We start from the raw sequence: 11,285 nt of genomic DNA, 5'->3' as shown, positions 1-11,285 counted from the left end.
TAATATACTAAGAGCCTCAGAAGGGGCAGCCTGACACAGAGGAGGAAAACTGAGAGATGTTTCCCACAAATAGGATCGTGGCGTTCTTGATGTATACATAAGGGCTGTATTGAGCTGCCTTACCTGGAATGACAATAGAGATACACCTACCCACCTCTCTCTAACTCCTGTTCTTCCTTGCAGCCCAATGGCAGCGAATGACCTGTACAAGATGGTTATACTATATCAGGCTTTGGATATAGTTGGTGGCCACAGCGACAAAGAATTCAATTGCTCCTTGGATGACAAACCTACAAAGTTTACTTTGTCCTTATCAAATGAATAAATCAGTCACTGACTATCCTGCGCATACTTACAGATTTGTAAATCCATATATAGTCATTTCTGTATTCAGACCTTTCATCATTCAATTTTTATTTAATATTCTGAATATTTAATACAAATTACTCAGGGAGTTTAGATTCTATGAATAACTGCTTTTTTGACTATCTACTTTTGTATACAAACACAGCTATTACACTTATGAATTCATGAAAACATCTATATACTACCAAGATACTAGGCCCTGCCATCTACTCAATTTGTTCAACTTTTAAATTGACTCATCAATGTAGTAAATCAATCATGAATCTTTCTACCTTCATCTAACAGCCAAACTCAATCACTGAATTCATTATTGCTAAAGAAAGTAATTTCAACTACTGCCAAATTTTCTCAATCAACTGATTTCCTAAAACCACACCTGACATCACACCAGGTCAAACATGTGATTCTCAGGTTCTCAGATATTCTAGAGATGGTAAATGAAAACCACTACTAAAGCAGCTTTTAGATAGACTCAAGCCTGGTCATTATGGTTGGTCTTCAGAATCAAAGTACAGAATTGACTCTTGAACCACAAGGCTTTGAATTACCCAGGTCCACTTATACACAGACTTTTTTCAAAATGTGTACTGAAAAATTTTGGGAGAGTTGCAACAATTTAAAGAAACATTTGCTTTTCTCTAGCTTACTTTATTACAAAAATACAGAATATAATACATGTATCATACAATATATGTAAGCTGTTAGTAATTAAGTTTTGGGGGACTCAAAAGTCATACACAGATTTCTGACTTGCACAAAGGGTCAGCACCCCAGTCCGCTGCATTGTTCAGGGGTCAGCTGTACATGGAAGACTAAAGAGAAATTCTATCACAGCCACCACTGTCTTTATCATCATAGCTTACATTCTTGTAACTTACTATTTACCAGGCTTTGCATAAAGCCCTCCACTGCACCATCTTACTAAACCACACAGTGTGAAAGAAGGCATGTGGAATCTACGAGACAACACCCAAACAGGGCTTTTTTTTCCAATATTCAGTATTATTATAAATACCATAAAAGCACCACTGACAGACCCACTGAACAATGTACTCAGTTATTCAAATTTCCTTAGACTACACTCTGTCAAATACACTGTCAAATACACTCAAATACAAATCCGTGAAAAATGCAAAAATACATAGCATCTTGCTTCTTTCAAAACATCTTAACTTTTCGAGATCTTTAAAAGCCTTTGCACATCCTGGTCCTTCCAAACTTGGATAAATCAGAGGGAAGCCAGTCTGAAAGTCCACCCACTCCTCATTCCTTCTCATAGATCAGGGGACTCTTTGTCTTTGCCTCCACAGCCCACAGCAGGTGAACCCTATAGGCAGTGGAACCTCTGAGAAGTTGCCATCAACCTCAAAATATGGCCACTGTTTATTGTACATGTGCTATGTGTCAGATGGCATGTAGACATTATTTTGTATGTTCTACCAAATATAAAAATGAATGAGGTGGGTATCCTCATTGCCGCTTTAAAGACTAGGGAATTGAGGCCAAGTCAGGTAAAAATCACAGACTCCGTCCCCATGGGATTTCTCCTGCCAAAGCTCAGGGGATGCCACCAAAGCCCAGTCCCTGTAAAGTTGCTCCCTGAGCATCATCCCTCAAGGAAACCTTATGCTTTTTCCTCATCATTCTTATCTGTTCACTTTCACTAAAACAGACCCTCTTAAACAGTGAACATCTCCATCATCAACTTGACTTTTAGAAATTTCATGAGGAGAGTTTTTAATAACTATCTATGAACAAAGCAGAAGAAAAGAGTTCCTATGCTGAATGAACATTCCTTCTTACTAAATACCATGAGGCTGAATAACTAGACTGGCCATTTTTTCCTGAATGGATATATATTTTATTTTGTTCAGAAAACTGATTTCCTGTTAAATCCATGTCAGCACAGCCCAAGAATCTTAGTTCTATGTGGAAAGGATTTCTTTTTCTTTATTTACAATGCATGAACCCTGAGATGTACACATGGTTTTAGTGTAAAAAGCTACTTTTAAGGACAAAAAAGCTGTTTTCCTCTGTAATCCAGTCACCCAGAGTGGGTTGACAGGTAATTATATTTCTTGCAGACATTATAGGAGTTCAGCTCCTTCCCTCCGGTTTCCCCAGCATCCCCCAGGATATTGCCATGATCTGCATGTTCAAAGATTAGAGTAGTCTGTCCTGTATTTTAGTACCAACCAAAGGGAAAGGCCAAGTGTTAGGACACAGGCCTTGAAATGTCTCCTATCCCTACTGTTTATATTCCATTGACGACCTGCAAGTAAGGCTTGAAATATAATCCCTACTAAGAGGCTACATGCCCAGCTTTAAGTAGATTATAGCCTTGAAAGAATGGGAAAACAGACTTGGTGGGCAGGCACCATTCTCGTGCTGGGCAGGCCTGCAGGTCTCGGGTGCCTGTGGAGCAGAAAGGCTGAAGTGCACAATACACGAAAGACACGGTGAAGCCAGGGAAAGAGAAGACCTAATGAACTTGAATAAACAATGAATAAAATAACTATTTACCCAAGCGTAAGATAGTGAGCCTGAATTTTCCTTCAAATTCATGATGAATATCATAAGATATGTACTTCAAAACTCTGTTTTACTTAGAACAACCTTTTGAGAATGAAAGACCACAGCACCTTTCTAAGCATATGGAAATGGGGTTCACCTCAGAAGAAGAATAAAGGATAATAAAAATATTGCCACTTGACACAGAGAGTCAAGAACATACCCAGGATGCCTCTAAATCTGAAAATGATCCTGAGTTGGAAATCAAAACAAAATCTAAGACTCTCCAGGCCCAAACATATGGGCCATAGACACACATATGGTTTCCATCTCTAGCTGAAAGAGCTGGATCTAAATGGAGTTTCAAAGCACATATGCAGTTTCATAAATAGAATTAGGTAGATCAGGATACCTTCCAACCAAGAAGTTTAGCAATGTCCTTTGCACAACTAGATTTGCTGTTCTATAATCTAGTCTTTGTTAAAATTTCCTGGCTGGTCTTGGATCCTCATAAAGTTTGGTTTCCACGAGTGTTGGGTGAAGCTTTAGAGGTTTGCTCTGTGGGAAGACTGATGAGAATGCCTGAATTTTAATTTTGGGGGAAAATATATAAACAGCCATCCATAATATGAACATGTGAAAAGTACTTCAATAACATGAATTTCATAGGTTGACTTTTCAATAAAATGCATATCCCATCAGAAGAGCTTGACCAATGAGACAATGGTCCAAGTTAAATCTAAGACATTTCTATGACGGAGAAGAATTTACAGAACCTAGAATTGTAGGTCATTCAGGTTTCACTCTCAAAATGCAATTCTCAGCCTCCTCCAAGAACTATAAAAATAAAAATATAAAAGGAAAATCTAAAATTATGAATATGAAGTGAGTAAAGAAAATATGAAGATGTATCCTAAGGGTCTAATTATTCCTATTTGCTGTAGATTTATAGAGCCACTGGTCAACTCTTAATTTTTTCATTGTAGTAGAAACATACAAATGCAAAGTTCTTGTGAGAGATTTTTGTAAATGGAAATTTTATAGCCTGTCTGTTTCATTTTGTAAACCTTGCTGTATCAACACCTTTTTCCCAATAAATCTCATTTGATTGAGAAAGGGTTTTAATGGGTTGCTTTTCAACTACTTTTGTGCCAATGTTGGCTATTTATTTGCCCAATCTCATGATATAATTCTTCTAATTGCTATGGTTCCAGAAAGAAAAAAAAAAGCTACAATGAGGCATGTCCTTCCTATTGACAAATTGACCAAAACTTTATAATTTTAATAATTTCTACATAACCAGCAGTATCTAAATATAATACTTATGAAAATATCAATGAAAATATTCCACTTGAGGTCTCTCAAAGGAACCATATCAACTGGATAAAAACCAGATTCCTCAGAGGATTCCCGGCCTCCCTCCTGTGCTTGGCAGTCGTTCTCTGGGTTAATTGATCTACTTTGTTAGAAGAAGGCTAGAGATCAGCCAGTGTGCAAATCTTATGGCTAAATTATTGAAAGTGGGTCTCAACATAATATTAAGAACAGTGTAATTACAAGGTGAATTCAGAACTCTCTCAAATGGCTGCATGAAAGCATGGTGAAGAGTGTATAAATACACACCCACCAATATGCATTTTCTCCTCTATAGCACAGTTTCTTAGGACTTACAGGATTCAACAGTTTGAAGCATTTGTCCACCTCTGATCTAGAGTCGATGAGAACAGGTTTCAGAGGTGAAGTGACTCACCCCGATCACACCACCTTGGGACTCCCCTCCCAGTGCCCCTACCTCCTCACATACCATGCAGCCAAACTCTTCCCAAGATGCATCATGAGGAAAACCAGCTGTGGAAATTCTGAAACCACATAGTCAATGCTAGAATAACTTTAGTTTCCAGTCAACCATTTGAAAAGTGGGCAGGAAGACACAGAGAGCCATCCCAGGAGGTGAAGGAAGGACAAGGACATTCTCTAAGGTAATGGGCTCGTACACAGGCTGCTGCTCTTCTGAGTTAGGCTGCAGGGATCTTCCGGAGAGCATCCTGGAAAGAAAAGTGTAGAAAGGCTTCACTTTCTGGAGAATTGATCCAGTTGCCCCAGAACACATAAGCACCCACCTGCCAGAGCCAGGGTCACTGACCACGTGGACAGTTCCTTGTTGAGGGTGTCAAAGCAAACCCTTCCCTCTCTCAGAGGTGTCAGACTCAACAGGGCCCACTTCACCTACCTGCCAGGGTTTTCACTCTGAAAGTCAGGTGAGCAAGGAAGCATGTAATTACACAGAGACTCTGGCTCTTTGTCCAGGAGTTAGGCTTCCTTTGTAGCAACGTACATCTTTTTGAATCCCTGTGTTAGTTTTGGGTTTCCTTCTACATAAAGGAGTTTCCTAGAAGCAGTACAGATAATACACCTGAGTAGGATGGCTCATGTGCACTTTCACAGGCAGTGTGGACGCATCACTGGAAGGAAGGAATGCAGATGCTGCCCGCTGCTGTTCTGCGCTGGAGTGTCCCTGTCCACAGGAATAGCACCAGAGAACACAGGACAGAGAATCGGACCATCATGGGGGCTCACGTACACCGAGTGCAGTCTGAGTCACCCAAAACCTTGCCCTTCTCTGTACTGGTAGGCGGATTGTGCTGGAGAAGACAGTATGACCAGGATTCACATACTTCTTTCCATATCCAGAATGAGTTTTTAAACAATCTCTTCTAATTGGCATGTTCATTCTTAACTTGCAGTCACAATTTAATCCCTAATACTCATTTAGTGCTGCATTAGGCACTGTACTTGGCACTCTTCCAGCTTCCAAGAGCAGGAAATGTGAACTCCCTGCTGCCCTCATCGCCACTGGGGCTGCCTTCCCCGGTCCTACTTCTCTGACCAGCAGCCCCACTTTACCAATATTCAGAAGAGATTTCACACTTGAACAGAATGGACACAGAGCTTTCTGTAGGGGTTTTCTGGTCTGCTGTGATATGTGTTACTTGCTATGTTTGGTGACTACTGATGGAAGCTGAGCCTGGATCTACAGCTGCTGTGGAGGGTGGAGTGGTGGCACACAGACTCAGCACCGCGCTGTCATCCTCACTGACCTGCAGGAACACCCATGTAAGGCAGAACTGTTCCAGAACAGCGTATCCATCAGGCGAGCAGAGGCCTGAGAGGTTTCAGGAACCATCCTGTCAAATGCTGCTCTCCAATTCTGTCTACTGGTATTTCTTTTCGGTAGCTGTCACCTTATCACCTCATCTCTTTGAAAAAATGGCCACTTGAAAAAAAAAAACAGAAATAAGTAAAGGATACAGAACATCCTTCCTTTTTTCTAATTCCAAAACATCCCCTGACCATCAAACCTTTGGAATCTATTAGACATCCTGGAGTATCTCAGTGGTAGAACTAAGAAAATTTTACATTAATTCCATATTATTTGTATTTGTGGAACATATTATGCTATGCTATGGTAACAAAATAGCCGGGGCTGTCCTGTCTAATGATGTTTCTATTCAGAGCCCATCACCTAACTGAAGATTATATCTTGTGCATGCAAAGGCTGATGCAGGTCAGCCGGGCTCCCTTCCATCTAGTTTCTCAGGGATCCAGGCCCCTTCTATCTTGCAATGTCATCATTTCAACACATGGCTCACAGGGAAAAGAAAACATGGAAAACAATGGCCTCAGATCAAAAATGACATGTCTCTTCACTCAGAGCCCATTGGGCAGTACTAGTTACCCAGCCTCTAACTACTTTCAGGGCAGCGTGAGTCTCCCCATGTGCTCAGAAATGGAGGGAGTCCCCATATGGAAAGCAATAGGAATTTACTGCCTCCAATGGCCAAATTCATGTGCACATTTTCATTACAACCATCTCCAAAATTGGTAGCAACTTCCACATCTGAAGATGACAGCAAGGCCCGCTGCTTCTAGGACAATGAACTCACCATGATGCCAAGACCCTGCCTTCCAGACCCACATGAGAGGCCAAGGATTTTTGTCACCAGCTTTCAGGATCGTCATGCCATCGCTTTCTCACATGAAGATAGTGATTTCTGCTGCATCAATCTAGCCATCAAAACCAAAAGTAACAAGAGAAGGAAACTGATTCTCCAGAGCCTCTGGTAGCATGGGGGATCAGTTCTGGGTGAGGAAAACGCTTCAGTCAGTGGTTGGCTATGAATTCATAAATGCCAAGGAATCATGTGTTAGGGAATGAAGTCACTCCAGAGGAAGGAGAAAAAGGCAAGGAGAGTGGGGCCAGGAGAAGGCCTCATTCCTTGAGGTAGGACCGACCTAGGGATCCCTCTAGTCATTGGCACAGGTACTAAACTCAAACAGAATGTGTAACAGGGACCTTTGATGAAAAACAGTGGTGTAGGAAAGTAACATCCAGACACTGAAGCAAAAAAGATGCTTAGATGCTTAAGGAAGCAAACACTAAAAAAAAGGGGTGGCAGGAAGGACCCTGGGTCCCAAGGCCATGGAATGAGGATTCTAGACCAGATCCTCAAAGGCAGGAGTCCCATTGACACACAGCTCCTGCAGCAAGGCGACTTCATTCGTACTGGGAAGCAGACTGGGGAAGGCCTCCAGTCACACTGCAGGAGTGCAGAGGCAGTTGGTAAACAGCAAGTAGCTCATTTTACAGTGCCTTTTACAGTGCCTTAACATTACTTCTGCTGAACACCTGTGGCCAAAGGGCACCTCGGGTCATCTCTGTGGAACTTACTAAATTGCCTGATACCCATCTGGAAATTCAGCTCCTTCCGCCTCACCACCACTCCTCATACACACATACTCTGAGAACCAGGATCCAGAGAAATGCGTCTCCTCCGCAGGAATCGGCACAGTGTCTGGCCCACCTAGAGATCCCATGGGATAAAGGAGAGGCAGTGTGTATAATGGTTCGGGCTGGGGCTGAACTGTACAACCATGCTAGCTACATCCTGACTTCAGGTCCTCATGTCTTTGAAGAGCACTTATCTCCAAGGCTTTGCTGGTGACTGGATAAGAGTAAAAACTACATAACTGAGAGTAAGAGCTGGCATGTAGCAAGCTTTAGTAAATGCTAGCTGCTATAATAGCCACTGCCCTCTATGAGTATGGACAGAGAAAGAAATGGTATCTTGGAGCTGAATCATTGTGATAGCAGCTCAGCTGGGTGGAGGGGTTACCAGAGGGAAAGAACTTGTACCAGGAACCCTACAGGTGACCTGGAGAAGGTCATAGCATAAGAAAGTCCACTTTGTCTCTATGGTGTCTCCATGCTGCTGAGAATTTTAGGCCTCAGCTAAGTGGACTGGGAATGTAAAAAGGGAAGGGAAGGCAAAAGGCACTTCCCAGGAGCCCTGAAATCACATGAATGGCGGAGACCAAGAGGGGCCCCCCTGTGTGTCTCCACTTCATCCACAGCACTTGGGTTTTGCAGGCTGCTGATCACCACACAGACACAGCTAGAGGTGGCCATGTGACTATGGCCCTGGCAGTAGGAGGTAAGTGAAGGTGCTGTGTGGGAGTTTCCAGGAACTTTCCTTAAGAAACAGAAGGCTCCCTCCGTCACATCTCCCCCATCCCTCTTTCTTGCTGTCAGGAATGCAGGTGTGATGGGTAGGTCATCGTGGACTGAGAAATGTCCTTGGGAGCAGAAGCCCACATGGAACTACATGAAAGGAAAAGCAGCAGGGCGTGGAGGACAGATGCCCCCAGATGCAGGTGTCCTGGGCTAGGGGAGTCATCCTTACTCCAGGGGAGAGAGACAGGAGAGGGGGCAGGACAGCAGAACCCTCAGCCATCTGCACAGAGACCTAGATGGACTAGTTTGTACAAGGGAAATAACCGTCCCTGTGGTTGAAGTCACAGTTGGGCTGCCCCTTACGTCACGCACAGTCCAGCATGGTCCTCAGCGGTGGTGACCCCTGCGTCTGCGGGGGCTTTGGTGACACTCCCTTACCAGCCTTGGCTGTTCACTACTTTCCCTTCAGTTGCTCTGGGTGCCAGCATTTATTATACCATTAATCTCATTGTAACAGTATTATAATCTCACTCCCATTTAAATGCTCTTCAAAATGAAGATTGAATGTCAGTCCTACTATTGTCCACCTTGCCCAGATATCCACAGTTTTCACAGATGTAATAAAAGAAAAAGTGGGGAGGAGGGTGGGGAGCCAAGACAGAGCTTTGCAGTTTTGCCCAGAGCTGGCCCAGGGAGCACCGCATGCAGCCATGGGGATCCATACAAAACTGTGAGTATTTGGAAGAGGCTTCTGACCTCCCCTATCCAAAAGAGTCATCCCAAACCTGACTGCATTCTCTGCCTCACCCAGCATACATCAGCGTTCCTTCTGGCTGACACTGCATGCAGACCAGCTCCTTACCAAGGGCCAGGTTGGCAGCACCCGCCCTGCACATTCAGGTGGTTCCTTCACCCCAGACGCAGGGTCTTGGAGAGAGGGACTGCTGGCACAGAGTGGCATGCAGCCCACCGAGCCCTGGAAGGAGAATGGGAGGCGCAGGGAAGCAGCTGGAGCCAGGTGGCTCTCGGCATCCCGGCCGGTCCACCTGCCATTATCCTCCATGACTGATCAGAGGTCACCTGACATGGGCCAGGCACCCCCACCCCTCCTCCTGTGACTGCTGCTGCCGGGCATGCTGAGATTCCTGCTCATCTGTTATCAAGCTGGCAGGGTTGTTTTTTTTTAACACCTGTGTGTGTGTGCTATTTCATTCTTAAGTCAGCCTATTAATAGGTATTACTCCACTGAGTCCTCACAACAACTTTGAGAAAGTAGGCATGGACAATATTGCTCCTGATAATTCAAGCTGAGGAGATCGAGGCCTTGGGAGTTGCTAGGCACATCTGCAGGGGAAGGAGACTGGACTGCTCCTGAGACCCGGCCCGAGGAGGGTGGGCCTGGGGAGCTGCAGGCAGGACACAGGAAGAAGGCTTCCCCAGGTTCCATCCCCCACTCTGTGTTCCTCCTGCCTCAGCCCCTGCTCACCTCCCTGCTGAGGCCTGGAGTCTCAGCCAAGCAGGGCAGCAGGCTGAGTTCCCAACAGACACCCTGCAACCACACATGAGACAGAGACCAGGGCCTGCCCCACCACCTTCCCAAGTGAGCCCAGAAACTACTTGAGAATCGAATTAGCTGAGTCTTACTTTGCCAATTTGATCACTTTTTCATTAAAGACAGGAAATAGATGCAATTCCTTCTTTCTTTTTACTACCATCCAAGTAGGAGATGCCAAATGTTGACACAAAGCACAGGAGGCTGCTCTCCCTACTCTTACAGAGGAAGGAGACATTTGAACTGAAATTGGAAGAGTATCACTTAGAACTCATAAGCAAAGGGGAACAAAAAAGCCTGGACTGGAAAAGTAAGTCTTGATTTTAATGTTCTCAAGCACATACCTCTCCATGGAGTGATATAGTGCACTATGTAGTTAATGCAGCTAATGGAGATCGGCAGCTCGCACACTGACCGGGCATTGTGTTAGCACTGCAGAGGGCAGAGCTCTGGTGTCCAGCACATCCTGGCTGTTCTTTTCACTCGAGCATAAATGAGCAATGGTGCATCAAGCCACACATTCTCCTTTGCTGTGATCTTACCACTGAGGAGCCAGGGAATGTTGTGACGAAATTAACAGAGCGGGGTGACCTGTGATGGGGGTTAACCTGCCAGGGCAGAGGCAGCCATAAATCGGCACCCGGCATTGTGCACATGCCAGCAGAAGGGGTGCACAAAAGGGGGCTCGAAGTCAGCCAAACTAAACAGCATGACTGTATCTAGACGGTGTTTTCTTTTCTAGAAACTAGAAAGGTCTTTAGAGACAGATGGACTTTTGGTTTTCAAAAACTGTAAAATAGGGAGACAAGATGCAATATGGACAGAGAATTGATGTCAGTTGTGTTTATGCTTTCTGTTCTTGCCGAAAAACAGTAGATTCCATTTTCGTATGTGGTGAAGGATGGGCTCTGTTTTCTTTAAAGTTTAATAATACTTTTGGTAACAAAATAGAAATATCCCAACCTTTCTTTTTTGGAAATTTATGAGAGCTTGTTAATGAGCAGATATTAATTGATCACAATGTTAAGAAAGCAACATCATTGTGGGATGCCTACTGAGCGCCAGGTGCTTACAAATTTAGCATTTAATATTTTCATGATATTCCCACAGGTAGGATGAATTGGGATCACTCTGCAGGTGATGAAGCTGAGACCTGAGAAAATTTAAGTAAGTTTCCCAAAATCACACAGCTAATCCATGTTAGAACTGGAATTCAAAAGCTTGAAGGACAAACTCCAGATTGCCTCCCCAGAGAACTGAGGGTGCTTTCCTGTGGAGTTCTCACACCACCCCCCATCGGTATTGGTAAGACTCCTACACGGCAGGTGGAAGCTAACACCATAA

The 11,285-nt window shown here is 44.0% G+C and overlaps 1 long non-coding RNA gene across 1 annotated transcript; it reads right to left on the bottom strand.

The window, feature by feature from the left end:
* Positions 1-1,089: 1,089 nt before the first annotated feature.
* On the bottom strand, positions 1,090-6,935 carry LOC140849373 (uncharacterized). The gene is made up of 3 exons (XR_012131120.1): positions 6,822-6,935; positions 5,976-6,151; positions 1,090-4,922 (listed from the first exon to the last, which is right to left on the bottom strand). It is a non-coding gene; the product is annotated as an uncharacterized lncRNA (long non-coding RNA).
* Between the last annotated feature and the right edge of the window lie 4,350 nt (positions 6,936-11,285).

Source organism: Manis javanica, chromosome 1 (genome assembly GCF_040802235.1).
Source record: "Manis javanica isolate MJ-LG chromosome 1, MJ_LKY, whole genome shotgun sequence".
In the NCBI taxonomy this organism is placed as follows: Eukaryota; Metazoa; Chordata; class Mammalia; order Pholidota; family Manidae; genus Manis; species Manis javanica.
This window is presented reverse-complemented; position numbering and strand designations above follow the sequence as displayed.